General features: G+C 41.2%; 16 non-coding genes across 16 annotated transcripts; all 16 read right to left on the bottom strand.

Annotated features, from left to right (window-relative positions):
- Positions 1–249: 249 nt before the first annotated feature.
- On the bottom strand, positions 250–322 carry TRNAR-CCU (transfer RNA arginine (anticodon CCU)). Its single transcript has one exon. It is a non-coding gene; the product is annotated as a tRNA-Arg (tRNA).
- Positions 323–740: 418 nt separating this feature from the next.
- Positions 741–833, bottom strand: TRNAI-UAU (transfer RNA isoleucine (anticodon UAU)). Its single transcript is given in 2 exon segments — positions 741–776; positions 796–833. It is a non-coding gene; the product is annotated as a tRNA-Ile (tRNA).
- A 1084-nt stretch (positions 834–1917) lies between these two features.
- TRNAR-CCU (transfer RNA arginine (anticodon CCU)) lies at positions 1918–1990 on the bottom strand. Its single transcript has one exon. It is a non-coding gene; the product is annotated as a tRNA-Arg (tRNA).
- Positions 1991–2407: 417 nt separating this feature from the next.
- On the bottom strand, positions 2408–2500 carry TRNAI-UAU (transfer RNA isoleucine (anticodon UAU)). Its single transcript is given in 2 exon segments — positions 2408–2443; positions 2463–2500. It is a non-coding gene; the product is annotated as a tRNA-Ile (tRNA).
- Positions 2501–3582: 1082 nt separating this feature from the next.
- TRNAR-CCU (transfer RNA arginine (anticodon CCU)) lies at positions 3583–3655 on the bottom strand. The gene has a single exon. It is a non-coding gene; the product is annotated as a tRNA-Arg (tRNA).
- A 417-nt stretch (positions 3656–4072) lies between these two features.
- Positions 4073–4165, bottom strand: TRNAI-UAU (transfer RNA isoleucine (anticodon UAU)). Its single transcript is given in 2 exon segments — positions 4073–4108; positions 4128–4165. It is a non-coding gene; the product is annotated as a tRNA-Ile (tRNA).
- A 1084-nt stretch (positions 4166–5249) lies between these two features.
- On the bottom strand, positions 5250–5322 carry TRNAR-CCU (transfer RNA arginine (anticodon CCU)). Its single transcript has one exon. It is a non-coding gene; the product is annotated as a tRNA-Arg (tRNA).
- Positions 5323–5739: 417 nt separating this feature from the next.
- Positions 5740–5832, bottom strand: TRNAI-UAU (transfer RNA isoleucine (anticodon UAU)). Its single transcript is given in 2 exon segments — positions 5740–5775; positions 5795–5832. It is a non-coding gene; the product is annotated as a tRNA-Ile (tRNA).
- Positions 5833–6914: 1082 nt separating this feature from the next.
- On the bottom strand, positions 6915–6987 carry TRNAR-CCU (transfer RNA arginine (anticodon CCU)). Its single transcript has one exon. It is a non-coding gene; the product is annotated as a tRNA-Arg (tRNA).
- A 418-nt stretch (positions 6988–7405) lies between these two features.
- On the bottom strand, positions 7406–7498 carry TRNAI-UAU (transfer RNA isoleucine (anticodon UAU)). The gene is given in 2 exon segments: positions 7406–7441; positions 7461–7498. It is a non-coding gene; the product is annotated as a tRNA-Ile (tRNA).
- A 1084-nt stretch (positions 7499–8582) lies between these two features.
- Positions 8583–8655, bottom strand: TRNAR-CCU (transfer RNA arginine (anticodon CCU)). Its single transcript has one exon. It is a non-coding gene; the product is annotated as a tRNA-Arg (tRNA).
- Positions 8656–9072: 417 nt separating this feature from the next.
- Positions 9073–9165, bottom strand: TRNAI-UAU (transfer RNA isoleucine (anticodon UAU)). The gene is given in 2 exon segments: positions 9073–9108; positions 9128–9165. It is a non-coding gene; the product is annotated as a tRNA-Ile (tRNA).
- Positions 9166–10247: 1082 nt separating this feature from the next.
- TRNAR-CCU (transfer RNA arginine (anticodon CCU)) lies at positions 10248–10320 on the bottom strand. Its single transcript has one exon. It is a non-coding gene; the product is annotated as a tRNA-Arg (tRNA).
- Positions 10321–10737: 417 nt separating this feature from the next.
- TRNAI-UAU (transfer RNA isoleucine (anticodon UAU)) lies at positions 10738–10830 on the bottom strand. The gene is given in 2 exon segments: positions 10738–10773; positions 10793–10830. It is a non-coding gene; the product is annotated as a tRNA-Ile (tRNA).
- Positions 10831–11912: 1082 nt separating this feature from the next.
- Positions 11913–11985, bottom strand: TRNAR-CCU (transfer RNA arginine (anticodon CCU)). Its single transcript has one exon. It is a non-coding gene; the product is annotated as a tRNA-Arg (tRNA).
- A 417-nt stretch (positions 11986–12402) lies between these two features.
- TRNAI-UAU (transfer RNA isoleucine (anticodon UAU)) lies at positions 12403–12495 on the bottom strand. The gene is given in 2 exon segments: positions 12403–12438; positions 12458–12495. It is a non-coding gene; the product is annotated as a tRNA-Ile (tRNA).
- Positions 12496–13558: the final 1063 nt, after the last annotated feature.

Genomic DNA, 13558 nt, shown 5'->3' on the forward strand with positions numbered 1-13558 from the left:
GTTTCCTTTGTGGGGAGTTGAACATATTGTTTGGCAGAAACATTGCAGGAGATTTGGTTTTGGACAAGAGGACTTGTAGCCATCTTGCAGAAGTTTCCATTCAGTTGATAGCATGCTGCTGAACTAATCTGAGTTCTACTAGGAGAAGGCACACATATTAATTAAGGCAACAGGAAAGGGAAGTCCTAAAGGTTTTATTCTAAAGCCTTGCTTTAGATGTGACTTGAAAGAGTCAAGCAAGATCTCAAACACCCCAGATGGGACTCGAACCCACAATCCCTGTCTTAGGAGGCCAGTGCCTTATCCATTAGGCCACTGGGGCTTTCGCTAGATGACAGCAAAGACTTTTTTTTTCTTTCAGAAGGCATCCGTTCTCTTACTTTACAAGGTAAGGGTGGCAAAATCTTTGTTTTTATTTTCCCTTGTAAACTTGCTACAGAATTGCAAGCGGTTTGAGCTACAAAGTCAGAAGAATGAGTTTTCTGAAAGAGAAAAGCCATGTCGCAGCTCTCCACACCTCTTTTCATCAAGTAGAAGGCGCACATTTTCTTTATCTGTTCTGGTCCACAATTTAAAGAATGTGGTCAGTGTAACAGAAAGACAGCTCATTCAAGCACCCTTGAGGAAAGAAACTTGAGTTTCTTTGGGCGCTTATTGCCCTGTTGTAAAGTTCTCAGGCCATAGGGTGCAAGTGCAGATTACATTTTCCATGAATAAAGGCAAAAAAGCAAGAAACTGCATGCTCCAGGTGAGGCTCGAACTCACAACCTCGGCATTGCTCAACAGATACTGCCATATAAGTACCGCGCGCTGACCGATTGCGCCACTGGAGCACAGAAGCCATCACGGAAATCCATCACCCATGTCTCCTTGGTTTCAAATAGGCCTTCAAGTGATCCGAAACCTAAAATCGTGCTTATCCCAGACAAAAGAGAATATTTTTTTCTCTCATAGCAAGAAATGGTAGCATATAAGTACTCCTAGAAAAAAAAAAAACACCGCCAAATCCACTTGACTGGAGCTCAAGGACAGTATTTAAAAAATAAAAGTAGAACTTTTTTGAAAGAAAAAATGATATTGCAACTGCTATCGTGACGTGTTAGGGATATATTCATGCATGTTTGAAAAGTTACTAAATATCCACTGTAAAGCAAGAAGTGGCAGGTAATACCAAGTACCTTTGGATCAAGGTCCGTTTGTGGGTAAACCCAGATAAAACACAAGAGTTGTTAATACATTTAAAATGCCACTATCCAGCAACTGTGTTGAGCATTTTGATGCTCTATTTTTCAGAAAATCTGCCGATCCACGTCAGATTCTATTTCTGACTGCTTGCGGCAAGAAGACTTCTGAATGTGTCCCAAAGCAGTGGCTATCAGTGTGAATCTCAACAAATGCAACAACACCATGTCATATGAAGCAAAGGAAGCACACCTCTAAGGAGCGATTCTGATTGCTATTCGTATACATGTTGATACATCAGGAAAAACATTTCTGAAACTGGCACAAAAAGGACATAAAATGCCTTCCTGCAAATTAAGCTTACCAACGATACTTGTCAGGGTGGCTTTTTTGCTTGAAGATTTTAGGCCACCGGATTTGCATGCCACAATGGGATGTCTGGAGAATGTCGGAGAAAATGCAAAGCTCTTTCCTAATAAAAGCAGCGTTTCCTTTGTGGGGAGTTGAACATATTGTTTGGCAGAAACATTGCAGGAGATTTGGTTTTGGACAAGAGGACTTGTAGCCATCTTGCAGAAGTTTCCATTCAGTTGATAGCATGCTGCTGAACTAATCTGAGTTCTACTAGGAGAAGGCACACATATTAATTAAGGCAACAGGAAAGGGAAGTCCTAAAGGTTTTATTCTAAAGCCTTGCTTTAGATGTGACTTGAAAGAGTCAAGCAAGATCTCAAACACCCCAGATGGGACTCGAACCCACAATCCCTGGCTTAGGAGGCCAGTGCCTTATCCATTAGGCCACTGGGGCTTTCGCTATATGACAGCAAAGACTTTTTTTTTCTTTCAGAAGGCATCCGTTCTCTTACTTTACAAGGTAAGGGTGGCAAAATCTTTGTTTTTATTTTCCCTTGTAAACTTGCTACAGAATTGCAAGCGGTTTGAGCTACAAAGTCAGAAGAATGAGTTTTCTGAAAGAGAAAAGCCATGTCGCAGCTCTCCACACCTCTTTTCATCAAGTAGAAGGCGCACATTTTCTTTATCTGTTCTGGTCCACAATTTAAAGAATGTGGTCAGTGTAACAGAAAGACAGCTCATTCAAGCACCCTTGAGGAAAGAAACTTGAGTTTCTTTGGGCGCTTATTGCCCTGTTGTAAAGTTCTCAGGCCATAGGGTGCAAGTGCAGATTACATTTTCCATGAATAAAGGCAAAAAGCAAGAAACTGCATGCTCCAGGTGAGGCTCGAACTCACAACCTCGGCATTGCTCAACAGATACTGCCATATAAGTACCGCGCGCTGACCGATTGCGCCACTGGAGCACAGAAGCCATCACGGAAATCCATCACCCATGTCTCCTTGGTTTCAAATAGGCCTTCAAGTGATCCGAAACCTAAAATCGTGCTTATCCCAGACAAAAGAGAATATTTTTTCTCTCATAGCAAGAAATGGTAGCATATAAGTACTCCTAGAAAAAAAAAAACACCGCCAAATCCACTTGACTGGAGCTCAAGGACAGTATTTTAAAAATAAAAGTAGAACTTTTTTGAAAGAAAAAATGATATTGCAACTGCTATCGTGACGTGTTAGGGATATATTCATGCATGTTTGAAAAGTTACTAAATATCCACTGTAAAGCAAGAAGTGGCAGGTAATACCAAGTACCTTTGGATCAAGGTCTGTTTGTGGGTAAACCCAGATAAAACACAAGAGTTGTTAATACATTTGAAATGCCACTATCCAGCAACTGTGTTGAGCATTTTGATGCTCTATTTTTCAGAAAATCTGCCGATCCACGTCAGATTCTATTTCTGACTGCTTGCGGCAAGAAGACTTCTGAATGTGTCCCAAAGCAGTGGCTATCAGTGTGAATCTCAACAAATGCAACAACACCATGTCATATGAAGCAAAGGAAGCACACCTCTAAGGAGCGATTCTGATTGCTATTCGTATACATGTTGATACATCAGGAAAAACATTTCTGAAACTGGCACAAAAAGGACATAAAATGCCTTCCTGCAAATTAAGCTTACCAACGATACTTGTCAGGGTGGCTTTTTTGCTTGAAGATTTTAGGCCACCGGATTTGCATGCCACAATGGGATGTCTGGAGAATGTCGGAGAAAATGCAAAGCTCTTTCCTAATAAAAGCAGCGTTTCCTTTGTGGGGAGTTGAACATATTGTTTGGCAGAAACATTGCAGGAGATTTGGTTTTGGACAAGAGGACTTGTAGCCATCTTGCAGAAGTTTCCATTCAGTTGATAGCATGCTGCTGAACTAATCTGAGTTCTACTAGGAGAAGGCACGCATATTAATTAAGGCAACAGGAAAGGGAACTCCTAAAGGTTTTATTCTAAAGCCTTGCTTTAGATGTGACGTGAAAGAGTCAAGCAAGATCTCAAACACCCCAGATGGGACTCGAACCCACAATCCCTGGCTTAGGAGGCCAGTGCCTTATCCATTAGGCCACTGGGGCTTTCGCTATATGACAGCAAAGACTTTTTTTTTCTTTCAGAAGGCATCCGTTCTCTTACTTTACAAGGTAAGGGTGGCAAAATCTTTGTTTTTATTTTCCCTTGTAAACTTGCTACAGAATTGCAAGCGGTTTGAGCTACAAAGTCAGAAGAATGAGTTTTCTGAAAGAGAAAAGCCATGTCGCAGCTCTCCACACCTCTTTTCATCAAGTAGAAGGCGCACATTTTCTTTATCTGTTCTGGTCCACAATTTAAAGAATGTGGTCAGTGTAACAGAAAGACAGCTCATTCAAGCACCCTTGAGGAAAGAACCTTGAGTTTCTTTGGGCGCTTATTGCCCTGTTGTAAAGTTCTCAGGCCATAGGGTGCAAGTGCAGATTACATTTTCCATGAATAAAGGCAAAAAGCAAGAAACTGCATGCTCCAGGTGAGGCTCGAACTCACAACCTCGGCATTGCTCAACAGATACTGCCATATAAGTACCGCGCGCTGACCGATTGCGCCACTGGAGCACAGAAGCCGTCACGGAAATCCATCACCCATGTCTCCTTGGTTTCAAATAGGCCTTCAAGTGATCCGAAAACCTAAAATCGTGCTTATCCCAGACAAAAGAGAATATTTTTTCTCTCATAGCAAGAAATGGTAGCATATAAGTACTCCTAGAAAAAAAAAAAACACTGCCAAATCCACTTGACTGGAGCTCAAGGACAGTATTTAAAAAATAAAAGTAGAACTTTTTTGAAAGAAAAAATGATATTGCAACTGCTATCGTGACGTGTTAGGGATATATTCATGCATGTTTGAAAAGTTACTAAATATCCACTGTAAAGCAAGAAGTGGCAGGTAATACCAAGTACCTTTGGATCAAGGTCCGTTTGTGGGTAAACCCAGATAAAACACAAGAGTTGTTAATACATTTGAAATGCCACTATCCAGCAACTGTGTTGAGCATTTTGATGCTCTATTTTTCAGAAAATCTGCCGATCCACGTCAGATTCTATTTCTGACTGCTTGCGGCAAGAAGACTTCTGAATGTGTCCCAAAGCAGTGGCTATCAGTGTGAATCTCAACAAATGCAACAACACCATGTCATATGAAGCAAAGGAAGCACACCTCTAAGGAGCGATTCTGATTGCTATTCGTATACATGTTGATACATCAGGAAAAACATTTCTGAAACTGGCACAAAAAGGACATAAAATGCCTTCCTGCAAATTAAGCTTACCAACGATACTTGTCAGGGTGGCTTTTTTGCTTGAAGATTTTAGGCCACCGGATTTGCATGCCACAATGGGATGTCTGGAGAATGTCGGAGAAAATGCAAAGCTCTTTCCTAATAAAAGCAGCGTTTCCTTTGTGGGGAGTTGAACATATTGTTTGGCAGAAACATTGCAGGAGATTTGGTTTTGGACAAGAGGACTTGTAGCCATCTTGCAGAAGTTTCCATTCAGTTGATAGCATGCTGCTGAACTAATCTGAGTTCTACTAGGAGAAGGCACACATATTAATTAAGGCAACAGGAAAGGGAAGTCCTAAAGGTTTTATTCTAAAGCCTTGCTTTAGATGTGACTTGAAAGAGTCAAGCAAGATCTCAAACACCCCAGATGGGACTCGAACCCACAATCCCTGGCTTAGGAGGCCAGTGCCTTATCCATTAGGCCACTGGGGCTTTCGCTATATGACAGCAAAGACTTTTTTTTTCTTTCAGAAGGCATCCGTTCTCTTACTTTACAAGGTAAGGGTGGCAAAATCTTTGTTTTTATTTTCCCTTGTAAACTTGCTACAGAATTGCAAGCGGTTTGAGCTACAAAGTCAGAAGAATGAGTTTTCTGAAAGAGAAAAGCCATGTCGCAGCTCTCCACACCTCTTTTCATCAAGTAGAAGGCGCACATTTTCTTTATCTGTTCTGGTCCACAATTTAAAGAATGTGGTCAGTGTAACAGAAAGACAGCTCATTCAAGCACCCTTGAGGAAAGAAACTTGAGTTTCTTTGGGCGCTTATTGCCCTGTTGTAAAGTTCTCAGGCCATAGGGTGCAAGTGCAGATTACATTTTCCATGAATAAAGGCAAAAAGCAAGAAACTGCATGCTCCAGGTGAGGCTCGAACTCACAACCTCGGCATTGCTCAACAGATACTGCCATATAAGTACCGCGCGCTGACCGATTGCGCCACTGGAGCACAGAAGCCATCACGGAAATCCATCACCCATGTCTCCTTGGTTTCAAATAGGCCTTCAAGTGATCCGAAACCTAAAATCGTGCTTATCCCAGACAAAAGAGAATATTTTTTCTCTCATAGCAAGAAATGGTAGCATATAAGTACTCCTAGAAAAAAAAAAACACCGCCAAATCCACTTGACTGGAGCTCAAGGACAGTATTTTAAAAATAAAAGTAGAACTTTTTTGAAAGAAAAAATGATATTGCAACTGCTATCGTGACGTGTTAGGGATATATTCATGCATGTTTGAAAAGTTACTAAATATCCACTGTAAAGCAAGAAGTGGCAGGTAATACCAAGTACCTTTGGATCAAGGTCTGTTTGTGGGTAAACCCAGATAAAACACAAGAGTTGTTAATACATTTGAAATGCCACTATCCAGCAACTGTGTTGAGCATTTTGATGCTCTATTTTTCAGAAAATCTGCCGATCCACGTCAGATTCTATTTCTGACTGCTTGCGGCAAGAAGACTTCTGAATGTGTCCCAAAGCAGTGGCTATCAGTGTGAATCTCAACAAATGCAACAACACCATGTCATATGAAGCAAAGGAAGCACACCTCTAAGGAGCGATTCTGATTGCTATTCGTATACATGTTGATACATCAGGAAAAACATTTCTGAAACTGGCACAAAAAGGACATAAAATGCCTTCCTGCAAATTAAGCTTACCAACGATACTTGTCAGGGTGGCTTTTTTGCTTGAAGATTTTAGGCCACCGGATTTGCATGCCACAATGGGATGTCTGGAGAATGTCGGAGAAAATGCAAAGCTCTTTCCTAATAAAAGCAGCGTTTCCTTTGTGGGGAGTTGAACATATTGTTTGGCAGAAACATTGCAGGAGATTTGGTTTTGGACAAGAGGACTTGTAGCCATCTTGCAGAAGTTTCCATTCAGTTGATAGCATGCTGCTGAACTAATCTGAGTTCTACTAGGAGAAGGCACGCATATTAATTAAGGCAACAGGAAAGGGAACTCCTAAAGGTTTTATTCTAAAGCCTTGCTTTAGATGTGACGTGAAAGAGTCAAGCAAGATCTCAAACACCCCAGATGGGACTCGAACCCACAATCCCTGGCTTAGGAGGCCAGTGCCTTATCCATTAGGCCACTGGGGCTTTCGCTAGATGACAGCAAAGACTTTTTTTTTCTTTCAGAAGGCATCCGTTCTCTTACTTTACAAGGTAAGGGTGGCAAAATCTTTGTTTTTATTTTCCCTTGTAAACTTGCTACAGAATTGCAAGCGGTTTGAGCTACAAAGTCAGAAGAATGAGTTTTCTGAAAGAGAAAAGCCATGTCGCAGCTCTCCACACCTCTTTTCATCAAGTAGAAGGCGCACATTTTCTTTATCTGTTCTGGTCCACAATTTAAAGAATGTGGTCAGTGTAACAGAAAGACAGCTCATTCAAGCACCCTTGAGGAAAGAACCTTGAGTTTCTTTGGGCGCTTATTGCCCTGTTGTAAAGTTCTCAGGCCATAGGGTGCAAGTGCAGATTACATTTTCCATGAATAAAGGCAAAAAAGCAAGAAACTGCATGCTCCAGGTGAGGCTCGAACTCACAACCTCGGCATTGCTCAACAGATACTGCCATATAAGTACCGCGCGCTGACCGATTGCGCCACTGGAGCACAGAAGCCATCACGGAAATCCATCACCCATGTCTCCTTGGTTTCAAATAGGCCTTCAAGTGATCCGAAACCTAAAATCGTGCTTATCCCAGACAAAAGAGAATATTTTTTTCTCTCATAGCAAGAAATGGTAGCATATAAGTACTCCTAGAAAAAAAAAAAACACCGCCAAATCCACTTGACTGGAGCTCAAGGACAGTATTTAAAAAATAAAAGTAGAACTTTTTTGAAAGAAAAAATGATATTGCAACTGCTATCGTGACGTGTTAGGGATATATTCATGCATGTTTGAAAAGTTACTAAATATCCACTGTAAAGCAAGAAGTGGCAGGTAATACCAAGTACCTTTGGATCAAGGTCCGTTTGTGGGTAAACCCAGATAAAACACAAGAGTTGTTAATACATTTGAAATGCCACTATCCAGCAACTGTGTTGAGCATTTTGATGCTCTATTTTTCAGAAAATCTGCCGATCCACGTCAGATTCTATTTCTGACTGCTTGCGGCAAGAAGACTTCTGAATGTGTCCCAAAGCAGTGGCTATCAGTGTGAATCTCAACAAATGCAACAACACCATGTCATATGAAGCAAAGGAAGCACACCTCTAAGGAGCGATTCTGATTGCTATTCGTATACATGTTGATACATCAGGAAAAACATTTCTGAAACTGGCACAAAAAGGACATAAAATGCCTTCCTGCAAATTAAGCTTACCAACGATACTTGTCAGGGTGGCTTTTTTGCTTGAAGATTTTAGGCCACCGGATTTGCATGCCACAATGGGATGTCTGGAGAATGTCGGAGAAAATGCAAAGCTCTTTCCTAATAAAAGCAGCGTTTCCTTTGTGGGGAGTTGAACATATTGTTTGGCAGAAACATTGCAGGAGATTTGGTTTTGGACAAGAGGACTTGTAGCCATCTTGCAGAAGTTTCCATTCAGTTGATAGCATGCTGCTGAACTAATCTGAGTTCTACTAGGAGAAGGCACACATATTAATTAAGGCAACAGGAAAGGGAAGTCCTAAAGGTTTTATTCTAAAGCCTTGCTTTAGATGTGACTTGAAAGAGTCAAGCAAGATCTCAAACACCCCAGATGGGACTCGAACCCACAATCCCTGGCTTAGGAGGCCAGTGCCTTATCCATTAGGCCACTGGGGCTTTCGCTATATGACAGCAAAGACTTTTTTTTTCTTTCAGAAGGCATCCGTTCTCTTACTTTACAAGGTAAGGGTGGCAAAATCTTTGTTTTTATTTTCCCTTGTAAACTTGCTACAGAATTGCAAGCGGTTTGAGCTACAAAGTCAGAAGAATGAGTTTTCTGAAAGAGAAAAGCCATGTCGCAGCTCTCCACACCTCTTTTCATCAAGTAGAAGGCGCACATTTTCTTTATCTGTTCTGGTCCACAATTTAAAGAATGTGGTCAGTGTAACAGAAAGACAGCTCATTCAAGCACCCTTGAGGAAAGAAACTTGAGTTTCTTTGGGCGCTTATTGCCCTGTTGTAAAGTTCTCAGGCCATAGGGTGCAAGTGCAGATTACATTTTCCATGAATAAAGGCAAAAAGCAAGAAACTGCATGCTCCAGGTGAGGCTCGAACTCACAACCTCGGCATTGCTCAACAGATACTGCCATATAAGTACCGCGCGCTGACCGATTGCGCCACTGGAGCACAGAAGCCATCACGGAAATCCATCACCCATGTCTCCTTGGTTTCAAATAGGCCTTCAAGTGATCCGAAACCTAAAATCGTGCTTATCCCAGACAAAAGAGAATATTTTTTCTCTCATAGCAAGAAATGGTAGCATATAAGTACTCCTAGAAAAAAAAAAACACCGCCAAATCCACTTGACTGGAGCTCAAGGACAGTATTTTAAAAATAAAAGTAGAACTTTTTTGAAAGAAAAAATGATATTGCAACTGCTATCGTGACGTGTTAGGGATATATTCATGCATGTTTGAAAAGTTACTAAATATCCACTGTAAAGCAAGAAGTGGCAGGTAATACCAAGTACCTTTGGATCAAGGTCTGTTTGTGGGTAAACCCAGATAAAACACAAGAGTTGTTAATACATTTGAAATGCCACTATCCAGCAACTGTGTTGAGCATTTTGATGCTCTATTTTTCAGAAAATCTGCCGATCCACGTCAGATTCTATTTCTGACTGCTTGCGGCAAGAAGACTTCTGAATGTGTCCCAAAGCAGTGGCTATCAGTGTGAATCTCAACAAATGCAACAACACCATGTCATATGAATCAAAGGAAGCACACCTCTAAGGAGCGATTCTGATTGCTATTCGTATACATGTTGATACATCAGGAAAAACATTTCTGAAACTGGCACAAAAAGGACATAAAATGCCTTCCTGCAAATTAAGCTTACCAACGATACTTGTCAGGGTGGCTTTTTTGCTTGAAGATTTTAGGCCACCGGATTTGCATGCCACAATGGGATGTCTGGAGAATGTCGGAGAAAATGCAAAGCTCTTTCCTAATAAAAGCAGCGTTTCCTTTGTGGGGAGTTGAACATATTGTTTGGCAGAAACATTGCAGGAGATTTGGTTTTGGACAAGAGGACTTGTAGCCATCTTGCAGAAGTTTCCATTCAGTTGATAGCATGCTGCTGAACTAATCTGAGTTCTACTAGGAGAAGGCACGCATATTAATTAAGGCAACAGGAAAGGGAACTCCTAAAGGTTTTATTCTAAAGCCTTGCTTTAGATGTGACGTGAAAGAGTCAAGCAAGATCTCAAACACCCCAGATGGGACTCGAACCCACAATCCCTGGCTTAGGAGGCCAGTGCCTTATCCATTAGGCCACTGGGGCTTTCGCTATATGACAGCAAAGACTTTTTTTTTCTTTCAGAAGGCATCCGTTCTCTTACTTTACAAGGTAAGGGTGGCAAAATCTTTGTTTTTATTTTCCCTTGTAAACTTGCTACAGAATTGCAAGCGGTTTGAGCTACAAAGTCAGAAGAATGAGTTTTCTGAAAGAGAAAAGCCATGTCGCAGCTCTCCACACCTCTTTTCATCAAGTAGAAGGCGCACATTTTCTTTATCTGTTCTGGTCCACAATTTAAAGAATGTGGTCAGTGTAACAGAAAGACAGCTCATTCAAGCACCCTTGAGGAAAGAACCTTGAGTTTCTTTGGGCGCTTATTGCCCTGTTGTAAAGTTCTCAGGCCATAGGGTGCAAGTGCAGATTACATTTTCCATGAATAAAGGCAAAAAGCAAGAAACTGCATGCTCCAGGTGAGGCTCGAACTCACAACCTCGGCATTGCTCAACAGATACTGCCATATAAGTACCGCGCGCTGACCGATTGCGCCACTGGAGCACAGAAGCCGTCACGGAAATCCATCACCCATGTCTCCTTGGTTTCAAATAGGCCTTCAAGTGATCCGAAAACCTAAAATCGTGCTTATCCCAGACAAAAGAGAATATTTTTTCTCTCATAGCAAGAAATGGTAGCATATAAGTACTCCTAGAAAAAAAAAACACCGCCAAATCCACTTGACTGGAGCTCAAGGACAGTATTTAAAAAAAAAAAGTAGAACTTTTTTGAAAGAAAAAATGATATTGCAACTGCTATCGTGACGTGTTAGGGATATATTCATGCATGTTTGAAAAGTTACTAAATATCCACTGTAAAGCAAGAAGTGGCAGGTAATACCAAGTACCTTTGGATCAAGGTCCGTTTGTGGGTAAACCCAGATAAAACACAAGAGTTGTTAATACATTTGAAATGCCACTATCCAGCAACTGTGTTGAGCATTTTGATGCTCTATTTTTCAGAAAATCTGCCGATCCACGTCAGATTCTATTTCTGACTGCTTGCGGCAAGAAGACTTCTGAATGTGTCCCAAAGCAGTGGCTATCAGTGTGAATCTCAACAAATGCAACAACACCATGTCATATGAAGCAAAGGAAGCACACCTCTAAGGAGCGATTCTGATTGCTATTCGTATACATGTTGATACATCAGGAAAAACATTTCTGAAACTGGCACAAAAAGGACATAAAATGCCTTCCTGCAAATTAAGCTTACCAACGATACTTGTCAGGGTGGCTTTTTTGCTTGAAGATTTTAGGCCACCGGATTTGCATGCCACAATGGGATGTCTGGAGAATGTCGGAGAAAATGCAAAGCTCTTTCCTAATAAAAGCAGCGTTTCCTTTGTGGGGAGTTGAACATATTGTTTGGCAGAAACATTGCAGGAGATTTGGTTTTGGACAAGAGGACTTGTAGCCATCTTGCAGAAGTTTCCATTCAGTTGATAGCATGCTGCTGAACTAATCTGAGTTCTACTAGGAGAAGGCACACATATTAATTAAGGCAACAGGAAAGGGAAGTCCTAAAGGTTTTATTCTAAAGCCTTGCTTTAGATGTGACTTGAAAGAGTCAAGCAAGATCTCAAACACCCCAGATGGGACTCAAACCCACAATCCCTGGCTTAGGAGGCCAGTGCCTTATCCATTAGGCCACTGGGGCTTTCGCTAGATGACAGCAAAGACTTTTTTTTTCTTTCAGAAGGCATCCGTTCTCTTACTTTACAAGGTAAGGGTGGCAAAATCTTTGTTTTTATTTTCCCTTGTAAACTTGCTACAGAATTGCAAGCGGTTTGAGCTACAAAGTTAGAAGAATGAGTTTTCTGAAAGAGAAAAGCCATGTCGCAGCTCTCCACACCTCTTTTCATCAAGTAGAAGGCGCACATTTTCTTTATCTGTTCTGGTCCACAATTTAAAGAATGTGGTCAGTGTAACAGAAAGACAGCTCATTCAAGCACCCTTGAGGAAAGAAACTTGAGTTTCTTTGGGCGCTTATTGCCCTGTTGTAAAGTTCTCAGGCCATAGGGTGCAAGTGCAGATTACATTTTCCATGAATAAAGGCAAAAAGCAAGAAACTGCATGCTCCAGGTGAGGCTCGAACTCACAACCTCGGCATTGCTCAACAGATACTGCCATATAAGTACCGCGCGCTGACCGATTGCGCCACTGGAGCACAGAAGCCATCACGGAAATCCATCACCCATGTCTCCTTGGTTTCAAATAGGCCTTCAAGTGATCCGAAACCTAAAATCGTGCTTATCCCAGACAAAAGAGAATATTTTTTCTCTCATAGCAAGAAATGGTAGCATATAAGTACTCCTAGAAAAAAAAAAACACCGCCAAATCCACTTGACTGGAGCTCAAGGACAGTATTTTAAAAATAAAAGTAGAACTTTTTTGAAAGAAAAAATGATATTGCAACTGCTATCGTGACGTGTTAGGGATATATTCATGCATGTTTGAAAAGTTACTAAATATCCACTGTAAAGCAAGAAGTGGCAGGTAATACCAAGTACCTTTGGATCAAGGTCTGTTTGTGGGTAAACCCAGATAAAACACAAGAGTTGTTAATACATTTGAAATGCCACTATCCAGCAACTGTGTTGAGCATTTTGATGCTCTATTTTTCAGAAAATCTGCCGATCCACGTCAGATTCTATTTCTGACTGCTTGCGGCAAGAAGACTTCTGAATGTGTCCCAAAGCAGTGGCTATCAGTGTGAATCTCAACAAATGCAACAACACCATGTCATATGAAGCAAAGGAAGCACACCTCTAAGGAGCGATTCTGATTGCTATTCGTATACATGTTGATACATCAGGAAAAACATTTCTGAAACTGGCACAAAAAGGACATAAAATGCCTTCCTGCAAATTAAGCTTACCAACGATACTTGTCAGGGTGGCTTTTTTGCTTGAAGATTTTAGGCCACCGGATTTGCATGCCACAATGGGATGTCTGGAGAATGTCGGAGAAAATGCAAAGCTCTTTCCTAATAAAAGCAGCGTTTCCTTTGTGGGGAGTTGAACATATTGTTTGGCAGAAACATTGCAGGAGATTTGGTTTTGGACAAGAGGACTTGTAGCCATCTTGCAGAAGTTTCCATTCAGTTGATAGCATGCTGCTGAACTAATCTGAGTTCTACTAGGAGAAGGCACGCATATTAATTAAGGCAACAGGAAAGGGAACTCCTAAAGGTTTTATTCTAAAGCCTTGCTTTAGATGTGACGTGAAAG

This window comes from Lithobates pipiens, unplaced genomic scaffold (assembly GCF_037356315.1).
Source record: "Lithobates pipiens isolate NorthernLeopardFrog02 unplaced genomic scaffold, aLitPip1_a1.2 Scaffold_8, whole genome shotgun sequence".
NCBI classification, from domain to species: Eukaryota; Metazoa; Chordata; class Amphibia; order Anura; family Ranidae; genus Lithobates; species Lithobates pipiens.